The sequence below is a fragment of the Pseudophryne corroboree genome, chromosome 5 (genome assembly GCF_028390025.1).
Source record: "Pseudophryne corroboree isolate aPseCor3 chromosome 5, aPseCor3.hap2, whole genome shotgun sequence".
Lineage (NCBI taxonomy): Eukaryota > Metazoa > Chordata > Amphibia > Anura > Myobatrachidae > Pseudophryne > Pseudophryne corroboree.
In genome coordinates this window covers 142,231,018-142,249,068 of record NC_086448.1, presented here as the reverse complement: position 1 = coordinate 142,249,068, position 18,051 = coordinate 142,231,018, and the positions used below count along the sequence as shown (strand labels likewise).

The window sequence follows — 18,051 nt, the reverse complement described above, 5'->3', positions numbered from 1 at the left end:
TAGGGTTTTCGGAGCCCAGGGAAAGATGAAGAGTGGCGCCCCCCCACCCCCCCAAAAAAAAAACACCAAAAGTAGTATGTGCTCGCGCCCTGAAAAAATGGGCGTGACCACGCACCAGAAGGGGTGTGACCACGCTTTGGAAGGGGTGTGGCCACTGAAAATGGGGTGTGCCAACATGACTATCACCTACCCCGTGTCGCTTCTCAGCACACTATCACCTATCCCTTGTGTCGTCTCTTAGCACACCTTCATTCAATTTTTGCACAGTACACATGCAGAGTCCCCTTTTTACACAGTGCCAGATACACAGTGCTCCACAGTGCCAGTTACACAGTGACAGATACAGCGCCCCACAGCGTCAGATCCAATGCCCCACAGTGCCAGTTACATGCCCCACAGTGCCAGTTACATTGCACCACAGTGCCAGATACATTGGACCACAGTGCGAGATACATTGCCCCACAGTGACAGTTACAATGCTCCTCAGTGCCAGATACAATGCTCCACAGTGCCAGATACATTACCACACAGTGCCAGTTACAATGCCCCACAGTGTCAGTCACATGCCCCACAGTACCAGTCACATGCCCCACAGTGCCAGTCACATGCCCCACAGTGCCAGTCACATGCCCCACAGTGCCAGTTACATTGCCCCACAGTGCCAGTCACATACCCCACAGTGCCAGTTACATTGCCCCACAGTGCCAGATACATGCCCCACAGTGCCAGATATAAGATCCCCCCCCCCCCCATCACTCACCGCTTCTCTGTGCTATGTGAGGGGAGGAGAGTGCAGCGCAGCACCTCTCCTGCCCCTCAACGCTCTGGTGGCGGCTATGTGGTCTCCGGTGGTGGCTATGGCTATGTGGTGCTATGTGGTGCCGGTACGTTAGCCAATCAGAGCTCGCAGACTGGCAGCCAATCAGGAGCCGGTCCGCAAGCTCTGATTGGCTAACACCAGTCTCCTGGACACACACAGCGCTGCTGGCAGTGTGGCAGCGGCGGTGAGGACATTGAGGGGAGGGAGAGACGCTGCGCTCTCCTCCCATCACATTGCACCATGACGGGGGTGAGTGGGCATGATGCCCTGGCCGCCGGCGGCGCCCCCCCTCTGCTGGGCCTGCCAAGGCGCCCAGGGCACGTGCCCCACTCGCCCTACCCTAGTTACGCCTCTGCAAAGCACACTAGGGTAAAGTGCACCAAACAGTACAATTTACAGCAGAGTCCAGCACAGCAATCAGTAGTGTGCCTCCATAGTCACTATAGAGCACAGCCACTTTTGGATACAGCACAGCTAATACAGCAGAGTATAGTGCAGCATACAGCAGTATGCAGTCAGTGTGCCCCTACATACAGTCACCATAGAGCACAGCCATTTGTGGACAAAGCACAGCTAATACAGCAGAGTATAGTGCAGCATACAGCAGCATGCCCCTATATACAGTCACTATAAAGCACAGCCACTTGCGGAGACAGCACAGATAATACAGCAGAGTATAGCGCAGCATACAGCAGTGTTAAGTCCCTGTGACCCTACATATAGTCACCACAGAGCAAAGCCACTTGTGACAAAGTACAGCTAATACAGTAGAGTATAGCACAGCATACAGCAGAGTATAGCGCAGCATACAGCAGCGTGCAGTCAGTGTGTCCCTATATACAGTCACTGGAGCACAGCCACTTGTGGACACAGCACAGCAAATACAGCAGAGGACAGCGTAGCAAATGGCAATGTGTTTTATTGTGAAATGGCACAGAGTTCAGGCCGCAGCATCTTAAATAGAATCCAAGTCCTGCGAGAATCCGATACCGGGAGGATGATGTTCGGCCTTTATGTGGGAACTGAGTCTAGGCGGGAACACCCAAGCTGCGGCTCAGATGGACTTGGATCAGTAAATCAGTCAAGAGCTAGCTAGGCAATCACAAGAGCTCATATACTAAACGTGATGGTGGCTTCTCTACATAAGGAAGGCAAATGGCACTATAATATTTATTGAAATTTTGCAATATAGGGGTACAGCAAGCAACAACAACGAGGAAAGGGAACTTGGGGTAGGAACACATGGGAAACCAAATACACAGACTACTGTACAAAAACCAGTAACTCAAAACAGGCTAAAGAGACATAGATAAACAGTCAGATAACAGAAAGCAATACCAACAGTTCAAGGGGAAACATCCTCTATCAGATTATATTGTCTGACAGGGAAGGTTTGTGAATGAACTGAGCGACAACATTATCAGTTACATATTCATGCCAGGCCATCCACTTCAATGGGGGATAGGCTGAAGATGAATAGGGAATTAGTGGCGCACCCGGGGGTGGGGGGGGGGGGGTGTTCCGAGCACCCAGAAACCCCCCTCCACTGAAAAAAAAAATGTTTTTATTTTTATTTTTTATTTTTTTAGCTGCATGAGTATTATTAATGGCTGTCTAGCGTCCTCTGCAGCCTGCTGTCTTCCTGGTGGCACTTGTAAGAGCAATAAAAGTTTATTTTAATTATAGTACATATAAATATTTCCCTCATGTGCTTATCCATTCTTACTTTAGTAATCTTCAACTGCATCAACTCCAGCAGTCTTCGGCCACCTGATACTTATTCCAGTGTCATCTGCTGATGTAACTATGTGTATTTATTTACCCTGTACTTGTCCTATACTGTCATCAACTGTAAGTTGCTGTTTTCCTGTTTGATTATTCATGTACTCTGTAATTGGGTGCTGCGGAACCCTTGTGACGCCATATAAATAAAGGATAATAATAATAATAATAATAATATATCCATGTGCAGACACATACATACATACATATAAACAAACACACACACTATAGATATATATATATACGTGTGTGTGTATATATATATGTGTACTGTATGTGTGTACACACACATATTTATATATATATATATATATATATATATATGCATGTTTAATATGCTATGTATATGTGTATATGTATGTGTCTGTATGTATGTGTGTGTATATATATGTGTGTGTGTGTGTGTGTGTGTGTGTGTATATATATATATATATATATATATATATATATATATATATACACACACACACACACACACACTAGTTTTACGGACCCAGCATATGATGGGTCACCTCAGTCCCCACCCCCGTAATGGCTCCGCCCAGTTCTGGAAACCCCCCCATGCAAATCCTACAATCTCCATGCAGATGTTGACAATATATGTACAAACATAAACATATAATAAAGTAACATAGTAACATAGTATTTGAGGTTGAATAGAGGCAAATTGCTCATCGTGTTCAACCTGATTTAAGTTGTGATGATTCTACATACTTGCTGAATAATGTTTTATGACTAGTTAGCTACTATAACTCATATTACCCCTGGATTAACCACGTTGATATTTTAAGTATTATAACCTTGGATAGCTTTTTCATTCATAAATTTATCCATTCCTTTTTTAAATCCAATTACACAGTCCGCCATTACCACCTTCCCTGGCAGGGAATTCCACATCCTGATTGCCCTAACAGTGAAGAACCCTTTCCTCTGTTGCGTTCGGAACTTTCTCTCCTCCAGCCACAGCGAGTGCCCACATGTCCTAAACTGTGTTCTTTTAATAAATAATTCCTCTGATAACTCTTTGTGATGTCCCTTTACATATTTGAAGATATTAATAATATCTCCTCTTAGGCGCCTCTTTTCTAGTGTATACATATTCAGCCTAGTAAGTATTTACTTATAGTCCAGTCCTTCTAGACCTTTAATCAATTTAGTAGCTTGCCTTTGAACACTTTTAAGTTCACTGATGTCTTTTTTATACAATGGTGCCCAAAACTGAACACAATATTCCAGGTACGGAGGTACCAATGTGTTATACAGCGGCATGATTACATCCGAGTCCCTTGTCTCAATTCTTTTTTTTTATGCACGCTAGCACCTTACTTGCCTTCTTTACTGTGTTTTGACATTGTGTATGGTTATTAAGCCTATTATCAAAGAATACCCCCAAATCTTTTTCCAACTCTGTTTCCCCTAGGCATTCTCCATTTAATATGTAGGATGCAAGTTTGTTTTTAGTCCCAAAATGCATAACCTTGCATTTGTCTGTATTGAACCTCATTTTCCATTTAGATGCCCAGAGTTCAAGTTTAGATAGAGCATTCTGCAAGGACTCCACATCCAATTCTGAATTAATTACCTTACACAGTTTAGTATCATCTGCAACGATTGACACTGTGCTTTCCAGGCCTATTTCTAGGTCATTGATAAATATGTTGAACAGTAGTGGTCCGAGTACGGACCCTTGCGGTATTCCGCTGACTACTGGGGACCAGGTTGAGGACTTCCCGTTGACCACTACTCGCTGTAACCTGCTATCCAACCAGCTGCTTATCCATGTGCAAATAGTTTTTCCTAGGCCAAGCTCCTTTAATTTGATCATCAGTCTCCTGTGAGGAACTGTATCAAAGGCTTTTGCAAACTCTAGGAAGGCCACATCCACTGCTTTTCCTTGATCAAGTTTATTGCTCTCTTCCTCGTAGAAGCTAATTAAGTTAGTCTGACATGACCTGTCCCTCACAAACCCATGCTGGTTCTTCCTAATAATCCTAGTGGACTGTAGATACTCCTGTATGCTGTTGCTTAGAATTCCTTCCAATATTTTCCCCACTATAGATGTTAAACTAACTGGTCTGTAGTTTCCCGGAAGATTTTTGGATCCCTTTTTAAATAATGGCACTACCTCAGCTATACGCCAATCCTTCAGTACCAAGTGTTGTACAATTGGTTGGAAGCCAATTGAGAAGACATGAAAGATTCTTGATGAGGCAATCTCGATAATAAGCTAAAGGCATATCATGACAGAACAATGAAAAGATTACAAAGCAGAGTCATCATTACCCCACACCCTATAAGAAGCATGTGGTTTTTGAAAGACACCTGACACTACGCCGACTTCAGACTTCCTGTTCTCGAGGGAGGATTTATGCCCTATCCTAACATGGCCACCAAGATCATTACTGAGCATGTGCAGGGGACATCTTGTTTTTAATGCGTAAGTGACAGGATGGGAAACAAAGTCTCCTGTTCAGCTTTTATGAGACTTGGTTAATACTGTACCTGTTCTAGAGCTGTTCCAGCATCCCTGTCCCACTAACTGTTTGCAGAATACTTTCACTGGCTTGCAAACTGCATAACACCCCACTCAACCTCAAGCTCCACTCCATCACCAGTGTACATGTAACTGTGAATGGCTGTACCTGCTATATAGTAACTAACACCTATGGTTAAGTAACTGAACTATTCATAGTTTGAGTCATCTGACTGCTGGTGTGTGCCTAGATGCAGTGTCAACACCTGCACATACATCATTTACAACAGGTTATGGGCACAGACACCCAGACACATAAGCTACTAGTATGCAGAGAGTAGCATACAGATGACATAGTAATCACATGTAGTGCAGACTGCCATAGAGAACAGAGTGAAGACAGCACCAAGTGTTTCCAGTGTAGCAGAACAATAGCTGTTTAGTGCACAAAGGCTGCATAGTTATGGCTGTAAGAAGCAGGTATGCAGGATCTTCATCTATGACAATGATATCTGAAATATTCCTGCGCACTTTCACTGCAGCCAACCAAGGTATTTTCCAGGTGCGTCACCTAACACACCGAAAAGCATATACACAAAAGGGTTTAGGAAAAAACCTCAAGTGGCACAGAACAAGAATGGTAACTATATGTATTACCCTTGTAAGTTAGAGTCCAATACTCTTCAAATCGGTAAGGTTCTTTGTAGGGTTTGCTTCCAGGAAGATGTATTTAAAAAAACCAGAAAGTACAAAACAGCGTTCAGAAAATATAGTCAATGCAGAAAGTCACGGTGGGGGGCAACCCAGACCCCTTTGGCTAAGCAATGTCCAAGACACGTGATTTTTAACAGTAAGGTTCACCACGGTGGATGATATGGTGTATTGCTTACATTCGTGCTTACATGGAACGAATGCAGATGAAACACATAAAGGTATCTTTAAGCTTACTACGATCGCTCTTTATTCGGCAAGGTTCTTATGTCAACATACTCCCCAGGGATATTTATGCAAAAAGAACACAGTACCAGGAACAAATGTTAAATACGCTGCTTATGGGGATATAAAAATGTGGGGATCACCCCAAATTCCTCCGGCTAGGTGATATATAGGGTGTGTGAATTTTATACGTAAGGTTCACCTCAGTGTTTAGTTCGGAATACTGCTCACATGTATGCTTACATAGAATGTATAGAAAAAAGACATATAAAGGTATCTTTATCCTTCTACACGTGATATAGCCAAACTTTGAACTCTCAGTCTAGAAACTGTGCCCAAGGAGACAACATAGGCCCTCATTCCGAGTTGTTCGCTCGGTATTTTTCATCGCATCGCAGTGAAAATCCGCTTAGTACGCATGCGCAATGTTCGCACTGCGACTGCGCCAAGTAACTTTACTATGAAGAAAGTATTTTTACTCACGGCTTTTTCTTCGCTCCGGCGATCGTAATGTGATTGACAGGAAATGGGTGTTACTGGGCGGATACACGGCGTTTCAGGGGCGTGTGGCTGAAAACGCTACCGTTTCCGGAAAAAACGCAGGAGTGGCCGGGGAAACGGTGGGAGTGCCTGGGCGAACGCTGGGTGTGTTTGTGACGTCAACCAGGAACGACAAGCACTGAAATGATCGCACAGGCAGAGTAAGTCTGGAGCTACTCTGAAACTGCTAACTCGTTTGTAATCGCAATATTGCGCGTACGTCGGTCGCAATTTTAAGAAGCTAAGATTCACTCCCAGTAGGCGGCGGCTTAGCGTGTGTAACTCTGCTACATTCGCCTTGCGAGCGAACAACTCGGAATGAGGGCCATACTTCGAGAGAAGGATTTAACACAGATAGTGGCGAGATTCATACCAGCTCACACATACAAGGCACGTCAAGTGAACTAGCTTGAACTACTCAGCAACAGCTGAAACATTACTTACCAAGTAACAATGCAGTACTCAACTAAAACGAAGTTGTACTGAACCAAATAACAATTGCAGGAAAACGAAGCGCTGGGCAAGCATCCAGCATGCTCTACGGACTACGAGAAAATGGTTTACTGGTAGGTACCAAAATCCTATTTTCTCTTACGCCCTAGAGGATGCTGAGGTCCATATTAGTACCATGGGGATGTACCAAAGCTTCCAGAATGGGAGGGAGAGCGCGGAGGCTCCTGCAGAACTGGCTGACTGAACTTTAGATCAGAGGCCAAAGTATCGAACTTGTAGAACTTAGCAAACGTGTTCGACCTAGACCACGTTGCAGCTCGGCAAAGTTGCACTGCCGCGATACCCCGGGCAGCTGCCCAGGAAGACCCCACTTACGAGTAGAGTGGGCCTTAACAGATTTTGGACACGGCAGTCCTGCCGTAGAATAAGCAGTTGTCTACTCCCTGGATAGTGAACCTAATCCAGTGAGAAATAGTCTGCTTAACACATCCAAGGACTTTGAAGTAATTGAGGAGCCAGTAGCCACTGGCACCACAATAGGTTGGTTGATATGAAATGCCGACACAACCTTCAGAAGAAACTGCTGGCCAGTACAGAGCTCAGCTCTATCTTCATGGAAGATTAAGTAAGGGCTTTTACATGATAACGCCCTCAGCTCGGACATGTCTAGCAGAAGCTAAGGCCAACAAAGCTACTGCCTTCCAAGTAAGAAATTTGAGCTCTACCTCCTGTAGAGGCTCAAACCACGTTAAGGTCCCATGGCGCCGTAGGCGGTACAAAGAGAGGTTGGATATGCAGGACTCCCTTCAAAAAGGTCTGAACCTCAGGGAGGGCAGCCAATTGTTTCTCAAAGAAAATGGATAGGGCTGAAATCTGGACCTTCACAGATCCCAGCCTCAGACCCATATCCACACCTGCTTGCAGGAAGAGGAGGAAACGTCCCAGTTGAAACTCCACCGTACGAAACTTCTTGGACTCACACCAAGAGACATATTTCTTCCAAATATGATGGTAATGTTTAGATGTTACCCCTTTTCTAGCCTGTATGAGGGTAGGAATAACTTTCTTCAGAATACCCTTCCGAGCAAGAATCAGGTGCTCAGCATCCATGCTGTCAAATGAAGCCACGGTACGTCTTGATAGGCGAACGGCCCCTGCTGTAGCAGGTCCTCCCGAAGAGGAAGAGACCTCGGCTCTTCATGCAGTAGATTCAAAAGGTCCGCGTACCAAGCCCTTCTTTGCCAGTCTGGGGCAATGAGGATCGCTTGGACCCTTGTTCCACTTAAAAACTTTAGGATTCTTGGAATGAGTGGGAGTGGTGGAAACACGTACACTGACTGGAACACCCACGTAGACACCTGGACATCCACTGCCACTGCCTGTGGATCCCTCGACCTGGAACAATAATGCCAAAGCTTCTTGTTGAGACGAGAGGCCATCATGTCTATTTGGGGTAGACCCCAAAGATCTGTTACTTCCTTGAACACCTCCAGATGGAGTCCCCACTCTCCTGGATGGAGATCGTGCCTGCTGAGGAAGTCTGCTTCCCAGTTGTCTACTCCCGGAATGAAGATGGCTGACAGTGCCAACGCATGCTTTTCTGTCCAGAGGAGTATTCTTGTCACCTCTGACATTGCCGCTCTGCTCTTCGTTCTGCCCTGTCAGTTTATGTAAGCCACTGTTGTTACGTTGTCCGACTGCACTTGTATGGCCCGATTTCTTAGAAGAGGGACCGTCTGAAGAAGACCGTTGTAGAAGGCTCTTAGTTCCAGAATGTTGATGGGCAGGCTGGCTTCCAGGCTTGACCACCGTCCTTGGAAGGTCTGCTGAGTGACTGCTCCCCAGCCCCTGAGGCTCACATCCGATGTTAGCAGGACCAAATTCTGAATCCCGATCCTGCGGCCTTCCAGGAGGTGAGCCAATTGAAGCCACCAGAGGAGTGAAATCCTCACCCTTGGCGACAGATGAATTCTCTGATGCATGTGGAGATGAGATCCCGACCACTTATCCAGGAGATCCAGTTGGAAGGACTGAGCATGGGACCTCCCGTTGTGGAGAGCCTCGTATGAGGCCACAGTCTTTCCCAATAGGCGAATGCATTGATGAACCGAAACTCGGGTTGGCTTCAAGACATCCCAGACCATGGATTGGATCCTGCGGAAAAAACACTTGCTGCACTTCTGTATCCAGGACCATTCCCAGAAATGACAATCTCTGGGTTGGTTCCAAATGTGACTTTGGAAAATTCAGAATCCACCTTTGACTCTGGAGCAGTCGCGTTGTGAGAACAATGGACTGCAGCAGCTTCTCCTTGGACGATGCCTTTATCAGGAGATCATCCAGAAAAGGACTGATGTTCACACCCTGCTTGCGGAGTAGTATCATAATTTTTGCCATCACCTTGGTAAACACCCTTGGTGCTGTGGAGAGGCCGAATGGCAGAGCCTGGAACTGAAAATGACAGTCCAGAAATGCGAAGCGGAGATAACCCTGATGCGGCAGCCAGATCGGAATGTGAAGGTACGCATCCTTGATATCCAGTGATACCAGGAATTCCCCCTCTTCCATACCTGATATCACCGCCCTGAGAGATTCCATCTTGAACTCCTTTAGAAAGGGGTTCAAAGACTTTAAGTTCAGAATGGGCCTAACCGATCCATCCGGTTTCGGTACCACAAAAAGGTTCGAATAGTAACCTTTGTTCAGCATTTGAGGTGGTACCGGCACAATGACTTGTGCCTCCACCAGCTTCTGGACAGCGTCTTGAAGCACTGTGCTGTCTTCCAACAGAGTTAGTAAGCCCGACTTGAAAAAGTGATGAGGAGGGAGACTTTGAAATTCCAGACTGTATACCTGAGACACAAGGGCCCTCATTCCGAGTTGTTCGCTCGGTATTTTTCATCGCATCGCAATGAAAATCCGCTTAGTACGCATGCGCAATGTTCGCACTGCGACTGCGCCAAGTAACTTTGCTATGTAGAAAGTATTTTTACTCACGGCTTTTTCATCGCTCCGGCGAACGTAATGTGATTGACAGGAAATGGGTGTTACTGGGCGGAAACACGGCGTTTCAGGGGCGTGTGGCTGAAAACGCTACCGTTTCCGGAAAAAACGCAGGAGTGGCTGGAGAAACGGTGGGAGTGCCTGGGCGAACGCTGGGTGTGTTTGTGACGTCAACCAGGAACGACAAGCACTGAACTGATCGCACAGGCAGAGTAAGTCTGGAGCTACTCTGAAACTGCTAAGTAGTTAGTAATCGCAATATTGCGAATACATCGGTCGCAATTTTAAGAAGCTAAGATTCACTCCCAGTAGGCGGCGGCTTAGCGTGTGTAACTCTGCTAAATTCGCCTTGCGACCGATCAACTCGGAATGAGGGCCAATATCTACTACCCAAGGATCCAGGCCCGGAGATACCTAGACATGACTGAAATGTCCGAGTCTCGCTCCCACAGGCCCCACCACCAGGCCTTGCAGTCCACCGTCATGCGGAGGACTTTGGGGTACCTGAAGCAGGCTTTTGTTCCTGGGAACCTGCAGCGGCAGGTTTCTTGGACTTAACCCTACCTCCCCTAAAGAAGGTATTGGATGTTCTGGCCTTTCTAGGCTTGTTTGGCTGAAAGGACTGCTGTGCAGCTGAGGAGAAGTATTTCTTTGGAGCAGGTGCTGCTGAGGGAAGAAATGGAGACTTACCTGCTGTAGCGGTGGATACCTAAGCATCTAGAGCTTCCCCAAAGAGAGCCTGACCTGTATAGGGTAGCGACTCCACACTCCTTCTGGATTCCACGTCGGCCGACCACTGGCGCAGCCACAATCCCCGACGAGCTGAAACAGACATGGAAGAAATTTCCGCAGCCATGGAACCCAAGTCTTTCATGGATTCTACCATAAAACCTGCAAAATCATGAATGTTGCGTAAATACAATGCAACGTCATCCCTATCCATCGTATCCCAATCCTCAAGCAAGGTAGCCGACCACTTCACTATTGTTTTTGCAATCCATGCACTAGCAATAGTGGGATGTAATATGGCCCCAGAAGCAGTATACATTGACTTAAGTGTGTTATCAATTTTCCTATCTGCCGGCTCCTTTAAGGCGGTAGATCCCAGAACAGGTAAAACCACCTTGTTTGAGAGTCTGGATACAGATGCGTCAACAATCGGCGGGTTTTCCCACTTTTTCCTATCCTCCTCAGGGAAAGGAAAAGCCACCAGAACCCTCTTAGGGATCTGAAACTTCTTTTCAGGGTTTACCCATGCTTTTTCAAATATAGCATTTAACTCCTTTGACGCAGGGAAAGTTAGTGAGGCTTTCTTATTTTCAGTGAAAAAATAGGATTTTAATACCTGCCGGTAAATCCTTTTCTCCTAGTCCGTAGAGGATGCTGGGGACTCCAAAAGGACCATGGGGTATAGATGGGATCCACAGGATCACACTATACCCCATGTGTCACACTATAAGACACTAGAAGACTTTGAATGGGTGTGAACTGGCTCTTCCTCTATGCCCCTCCTCCAGACCTCAGTTATAGGAACTTTGCCCAGGGAGGCGGACATTTCGAGGTAAAGGATTTTTGTTAACCAAGGGTGAGAAATACACCAGCTCACACCACCACACACCGTACAACATGGCTTTTAATCAACACCCGTTAACAGCATGAACTAAAAACAGCAACAGGCTGAACATAAAGGATACACAAGCTTCGTGTAACAGAAAGCAATGACTATCAACACAAATAACAGTCTGCTCTGGGATGGGCGCCCGGCATCCTCTACGGACTAGGAGAAAATAAGATTTTAAACCTACCGGTAAATCTTTTTCTCCTAGTCCGTAGAGGATGCTGGGGACTCCGTAAGGACCATGGAGTATAGACAGGCTCCGCAGGAGACATGGGCACTATAAAGAACTTTAGAATGGGTGTGCACTGGCTCCTCCTTCTATGCCCCTCCTCCAGACCTCAGTTAGAGAAACTGTGTGCCCAGAGGAGACGGACATTACGAGGAAAGGATTTTTGTTAATCCAAGGGCAAGATTCATACCAATCCACACCATCCACACCGTATAACCTGGAATATGCGAACCAGTCAACAGTATGAAACAAAACAGAATCAGCCAAAGACTGATCAAAACTGTAACATAACCCTTATGTAAGCAATAACTATATACAAGTCTTGCAGAATACAGTTCGCACTGGGACGGGCGCCCAGCATCCTCTACGGACTAGGAGAAAAAGATTTACCAGTAGGTTTAAAATCTTATTTTCTCTTACGTACTAGAGGATGCTGGGGACTCCGTAAGGACCATGGGGATTATACCAAAGCTCCAGACCGGGCGGGAGAGTGCGGATGACTCAGCAGCACCGATTGAGCAAACAATAGGTCCTCCTCAGCCAAGGTATCAAACTTGTAGAATTTAGCAAAAGTGTTTGAACCCGGCCAAGTCGCCGCTTGGCAAAGCTGTAATGCCGAGACGCTTCGGGCAGCCGCCCAAGAAGAGCCCACCTTACTAGTGGAATGGGCCTTAACCAAATTTGGTAACGGCAATCCAGCCGTAGAATGAGCCTGCTGAATCATGTTACAGATCCAGTGAGCAATAGTCTGCTTAGAAGCAGGAGCACCAACCTTGTTGGCTGCATACAGGACAAACAGGGCCTCTGTTTTCCTAACCCGAGCCGTCCTGGCTACATAAATTTTCAAGGCCCTGACTACATCAAGGGACTTGGAATCCTCCAAGTCCCCTGTAGCCACAGGCACCACAATAGATTGGTTCATATGAAACGATGAAACCACCTTAGGCAAAAATTGAGGACGAGTCCGCAATTCCACTCTATCCACATGGAAAATCAGATAGGGGCTTTTGTGAGACAAAGCCGCCAATTCAGACACCCGTCATGCAGATGCCAAGGCCAACAACATGACCACCTTCCAAGTGAGAAATTTTAAATCCACCGTTTGAAGAGGCTCAAACCATTGAGATTTCAGGAACTGTAACACCACGTTAAGGTCCCATGGTGCCACTGGAGGCACAAAAGGAGGCTGGATGTGCAGCACTCCCTTTACAAAAGTCTGGACTTCAGGGAGAGAAGCCAATTCCTTCTGAAAGAAAATTGATAGGGCCGAAATCTGTTCCTTAATTAAGCCTAATTTTAGGCCCCTATCCACTCCTGTCTGTAGAAAGTGGAGAAAACGGCCCAAGTGGAAATCTTCCGCAGGAGCATTCTTGGCTTCACACTAAGATACATACTTTCTCCAGATACGGTGATAATGCTTCGCCGTCACCTCCTTCCTAGCCCTTATCAGAGTAGGGATGACTTCTTCCGGAATGCCTTTCCCAGCTAGGATTTGGCGTTCAACTGCCATTCCGTCAAACGCAACCGCAGTAAGTCTTAGAACAGACGGGGCCCCTGTTGCAACAGGTCCTCTCTGAGAGGAAGAGGCCACGGATCTTCTGTGAGCATTTCCTGAAGATCTGAATACTAGGCCCTGTGAGGCCAATCTGGAACAATAAGTATTGTTTGCAGACTTTTTTGTCTTATGATTCTCAATATTTTTGAGATGAATGGAAGAGGAGGGAACACATAGACCAAGTTAAACACCCAAAGTGTCACCAGGGCGTCCAATGCTACTGCCTGAAGGTCCCTTGACCTGGCACAATACCTCCGAAGCTTCTTGTTGAGGCGCGACGCCATCATGTCTATTTGAGGAAGTCCCCAATGACTTGTTATCTCTGCAAAAACTTCTTGATGAAGTCTCCACTCTCCTGGATGGAGATCATGTCTGCTGAGGAAGTCTGCTTCCAAGTTGTCCACTCCCGCAATGAAGACTGCTGTCAAAGCGCTTACATGATTTTCCGCCCAGCGAAGAATCCTGGTGGCTTCCGCCATCGCCACTCTGCTTCTTGTTCCGCCTTGGCGGTTTACATGAGCCACGGCTGTGACGTTGTCTGACTGAATCAGAACCGGTAGGTCGCAAAGAAGATTTTCCGCCTGATGCAGGCCGTTGTATATGGCCCTCAATTCCAGTACGTTGATGGGTAGACAAGCCTCTTGGCTTGACCATAGTACCTGGAAGTTTCTTCCTTGTGTGACTGCTCCCCATCCTCGGAGGCTCGCGTCCGTGGTCACCAGAACGCAGTCCTGAATGCAGAACCTGCGACCCTCTAGAAGGTGAGCACTCTGCAGCCACCACAGGAGAGACACCCTGGCCCTGGGGGACAGGCTGATTTTTTTGATGAATGTGTAGATGGGACCCGGACCACTTGTCCAGAAGGTCCCACTGAAAAGTCCTTGCATGAAACCTGCCGAAGGGAATGGCCTCGTAGGACGCCACTATTTTCCACAGTACTCGAGTGCATTGATGGACCGACACACTTTTCGGTTTCAACAGGTCTCTGACCAAGTTCTGGAGTTCCTGGGCTTTTTCCCTTGGGAGAAAACCCCTCTTTTGTTTCGTGTCCAGAATCATGCCCAAAAAAGTCAACCGGGTCATTGGAACCAACTGTGACTTTGGTAGATTGAGAATCCAGCCGTGTTGCTGCAGCACTCTTAGGGAGAGCGACATGCTTTGCAGCAACTGTTCTCTCGATCTCGCTTTTATCAGGAGATCGTCCAAGTACGGGATAACTGTGACTCCCTGCCTGCACAGGAGCACCATAATTTCTGCCATTATCTTGGTGAAAATCCTCGGGGCCATGGAAAGCCCAAACGGCAACGTCTGAAACTGGTAATGACAGTCCTGTACCGCAAATTTCAGGTAAGCCTGATGAGGAGGATATATGGGGACATGAAGGTATGAATCCTTTATGTCTTGTGACACCATAAAATCCCCCCATTCCAGGCTGGCGATAACTGCCCTGAGCGATTCCATCTTGAATTTGAACCTTTTCAAGTACAGGTTTAGGGATTTTAAATTCAGAATGGGTCTGACCTAGCCATCCGGCTTCAGGACCACAAACAGGGTTGAATAGTACCCCTTCCCCTGTTGAAGTAGGGGAACCTTGACAACCACTTGTTGATGACACAGTTTTTGAATTGCAGCTAAAACTATCCCCTTTCTGGGGAGGAAGCTGGTAAGGCCGATTTGAAAAACCGGCGAGGAGGCACGTCTTCGAATTCCAGCTTGTAATCCTAGGATACAATTTCCATTGCCCAGGGATCCACCTCTGATTGAACCAAGACGTGGCTGAAGAGTCGAAGACGTGGCCCCATCGGGGCGGACTCCCTCAGCGGAGCCCCAGCGTAATGCGGTGGATTTAGTAAAAGCCGGGGAGGACTTCTGCTCCTGGGAACTAGCCGTAGCCGGCAGTTTTTTCCCTCTACCCTTACCTCTGGCAAGGAAGGAAATGCCCCGACCTCTTCTGGACTTATGCGACCGAAAGGACTGCATCTGATATTGTGGCGTTTTCTTTTGCTGTGAGGAAACATAAGGTAAAAAAGTAGATTTACCTGCAGTAGCTGTGGAAAGCAGCTATGTGAGACCTTCCCCAAATAAGTCCTCACCTTCGTAAGGCAAAACCTCTATATGCCTCTTTGAGTCGGCATCACCCGTCCATTGGCGGGTCCACAGGGCTCGCCTAGCAGAAATCGCCATGGCGTTGGCTCTCGAACCCAGCAGGCCAACGTCTCTCTGAGCATCTCTCATATATAGGACTGCGTCTTTAATGTGACCCAAGGTCAATAAAATGGTATCCCTATCCAGGGTATCAATGTCAGCTGACGAGGTATCCATCCAAGCCGCCACAGCGCTACAAACCCAAGCTGACGCTATTGTCGGTCTAAGCAAGGCACCCGTATGAGTATAAATTGACTTCAAGGTAGTTTCCTGCCTGCGATCAGCAGGATCCCTGAGGGCTGCCGTATCTGGAGACGGTAGCGCCACCTTTTTGGACAAGCGCGTTAACGCCTTGTCCACCCTGGGCGAGGATTCCCACCATACCCTGTCCTTTGCCGGGAAAGGATACGCCATAAGAATTCTCTTTGGAATCTGCAGTTTCTTGTCTGGAGTGTCTCGTTCAGCTCATGAGATGGGGGAAAAGTTACCTCAGGCTTCTTTTCCTTAAACATGTGTACCCTTGTGTCATCTGTGATATGCAAAACATCTTTTTTTGCAATAATCATGTAATGAATACTTTTGGCCACCTTTGGATGTAACCTCGATTCATCGTAGTCGACACTGGAGTCAGAATCCGTGTCGGTATCAGTGTCTGCTACTTGGGACAGTGGCCGTTCTGAGACCCAGAAGGGCCCTTTGACACAGTTAAAGCCATGGATTGACTCCCTGCTTTATCCCTGGACTCCGCTTTGACCAATCTCTTATGTAATAAAGCCACAATTGCATTTAAAACATTCCACATATCCAACCAGGCATGGATGGGTCAGCATTAGGAGGGATTGCTGACTCCAGAGTGCCACTGGAGAAGCTAGGGGTATCTCCAGGTAAGCTGGCTCTCAGATGCTGTAGGAGCCATTATCATGTGGCCTTACACAGGGAATTTAACCCAGACATATTTGTAATTATTTATGGGGTGGGTGAGGGGTGCGGTGGCCCCTGTGTCGGTATGGCTGGGCGGCTTCAGGTCGGCACACCCTAACACTTTATTAACACTTATTATTTTCCCTATCACTTTGTATATATTTTTGTATTATTTTAATCACACCACTTACATAGCACTTCTGTGCTTCTTATTAACCCTTATTAATTCTCACCTGTGTGCTGACCTGGGGTAGCCGACCTGTGCCAACGTTATGGGGTCCTGCACCCCGAACTCATACCTAGTATTAGGGACCCCCAGTAACGGAGATCCTTGTCGATCGGCCTGGGGGCTTAACTCTATATCTGCAGATATACGCAACTAAGATCTCCGTATTATCTGACTATTATGTAGTAATATTTTTCACTCGATGTGCATTAGGGAACACAAATTGTTTTTTCCTACACATATTCAACCAGTCAGGTGTCGGCATTGCCGACGGAGACACCACAATCATCTGCTCCACCTCCTCCCTAGAAGAGCCTTCCACTTCAGACATGCCGACACACACGTACAGACACCCCCACACACTCAGGGAAATAACTATATGGAGACAGTTCCCCAATAAGGCCCTTTGGAGAGACAGAGAGAGAGTATGCCAGCATACACCCAGTGCCACCAGACCCTGGAATAAAATCCCAGTTAGGACAGCGCTTTTATATAAAAATATATATAATAACACTCACTGCGCCAATACATGTGCCCCCCCCCTCTCTTTTTTGCCCTCTGTGACCGTGTTCAGCAGGGGAGAGAGTCTGGGGAGCCAGCTTCTCTGCATGTGCTGTGGTGAAAATGGCGCTGGTTAGTGCTGGAGGATCAAGCCCCGCCCCCTCAGCGGCGGGCTTCGGTCCCGCTCAAATAATTAAAAAAAACCTGGCGGGGGTTAATAATATACTGCCTCCGCAGTATCTGTACATCTGCCAGTGTCCCTTGAGTCTATTAATTGCTGCCCAGGGCGCCCCCCCTGCGCCCTGCACCCTTAGAGTGCCCGCTGTTGTGTGTGTGTGTGTGTGTGTGGGAGCAATGGCGCACAGCGTTACCGCTGCGCGTTACCACTGCGCGTAACCTCACTGAAGAACTCAAGTCTTCTGCTGCCTTTGAAGTCTTCTACTCACCCGGCTTCTATCTTCCGGCTCTGTGAGGAGGACGGCGGCGTGTCTCCGGTACGAACGGCGAGGCTGAGACCTGCGTTCTGACCCTCTGGAGCTAATGGTGTCCAGTAGCCTAAGAAGCAGAGCCTATCACTTAAGTAGGTCTGCTTCTCTCCCCTCAGTCCCATGATGCAGGGAGCCTGTTGCCAGCAGTGCTCCCTGAAAATAAAAAACATAACAAAATTATTTTTCAGAGAAACTCAGGAGAGCTCCCCTGTAATGCACCCAGTCTCCTCTGGGCACAGGATCCAACTGAGGTCTGGAGGAGGGGCATAGAGGGAGGAGCCAGTGGACACCCATTCTAAAGTTCTTTATAGTGCCCATGTTTCCTGCGGAGCCCGTCTATACCCCATGGTACTTACAGAGT

The 18,051-nt window shown here is 47.2% G+C and overlaps 1 protein-coding gene across 1 annotated transcript in view; it reads right to left on the bottom strand.

Annotated features, from left to right (window-relative positions):
* Positions 1-18,051, bottom strand: part of LOC134929573 (ATP-dependent translocase ABCB1-like) — a 723,752-nt gene that overhangs the window by 232,560 nt on the left and 473,141 nt on the right. The window lies entirely within an intron of this gene.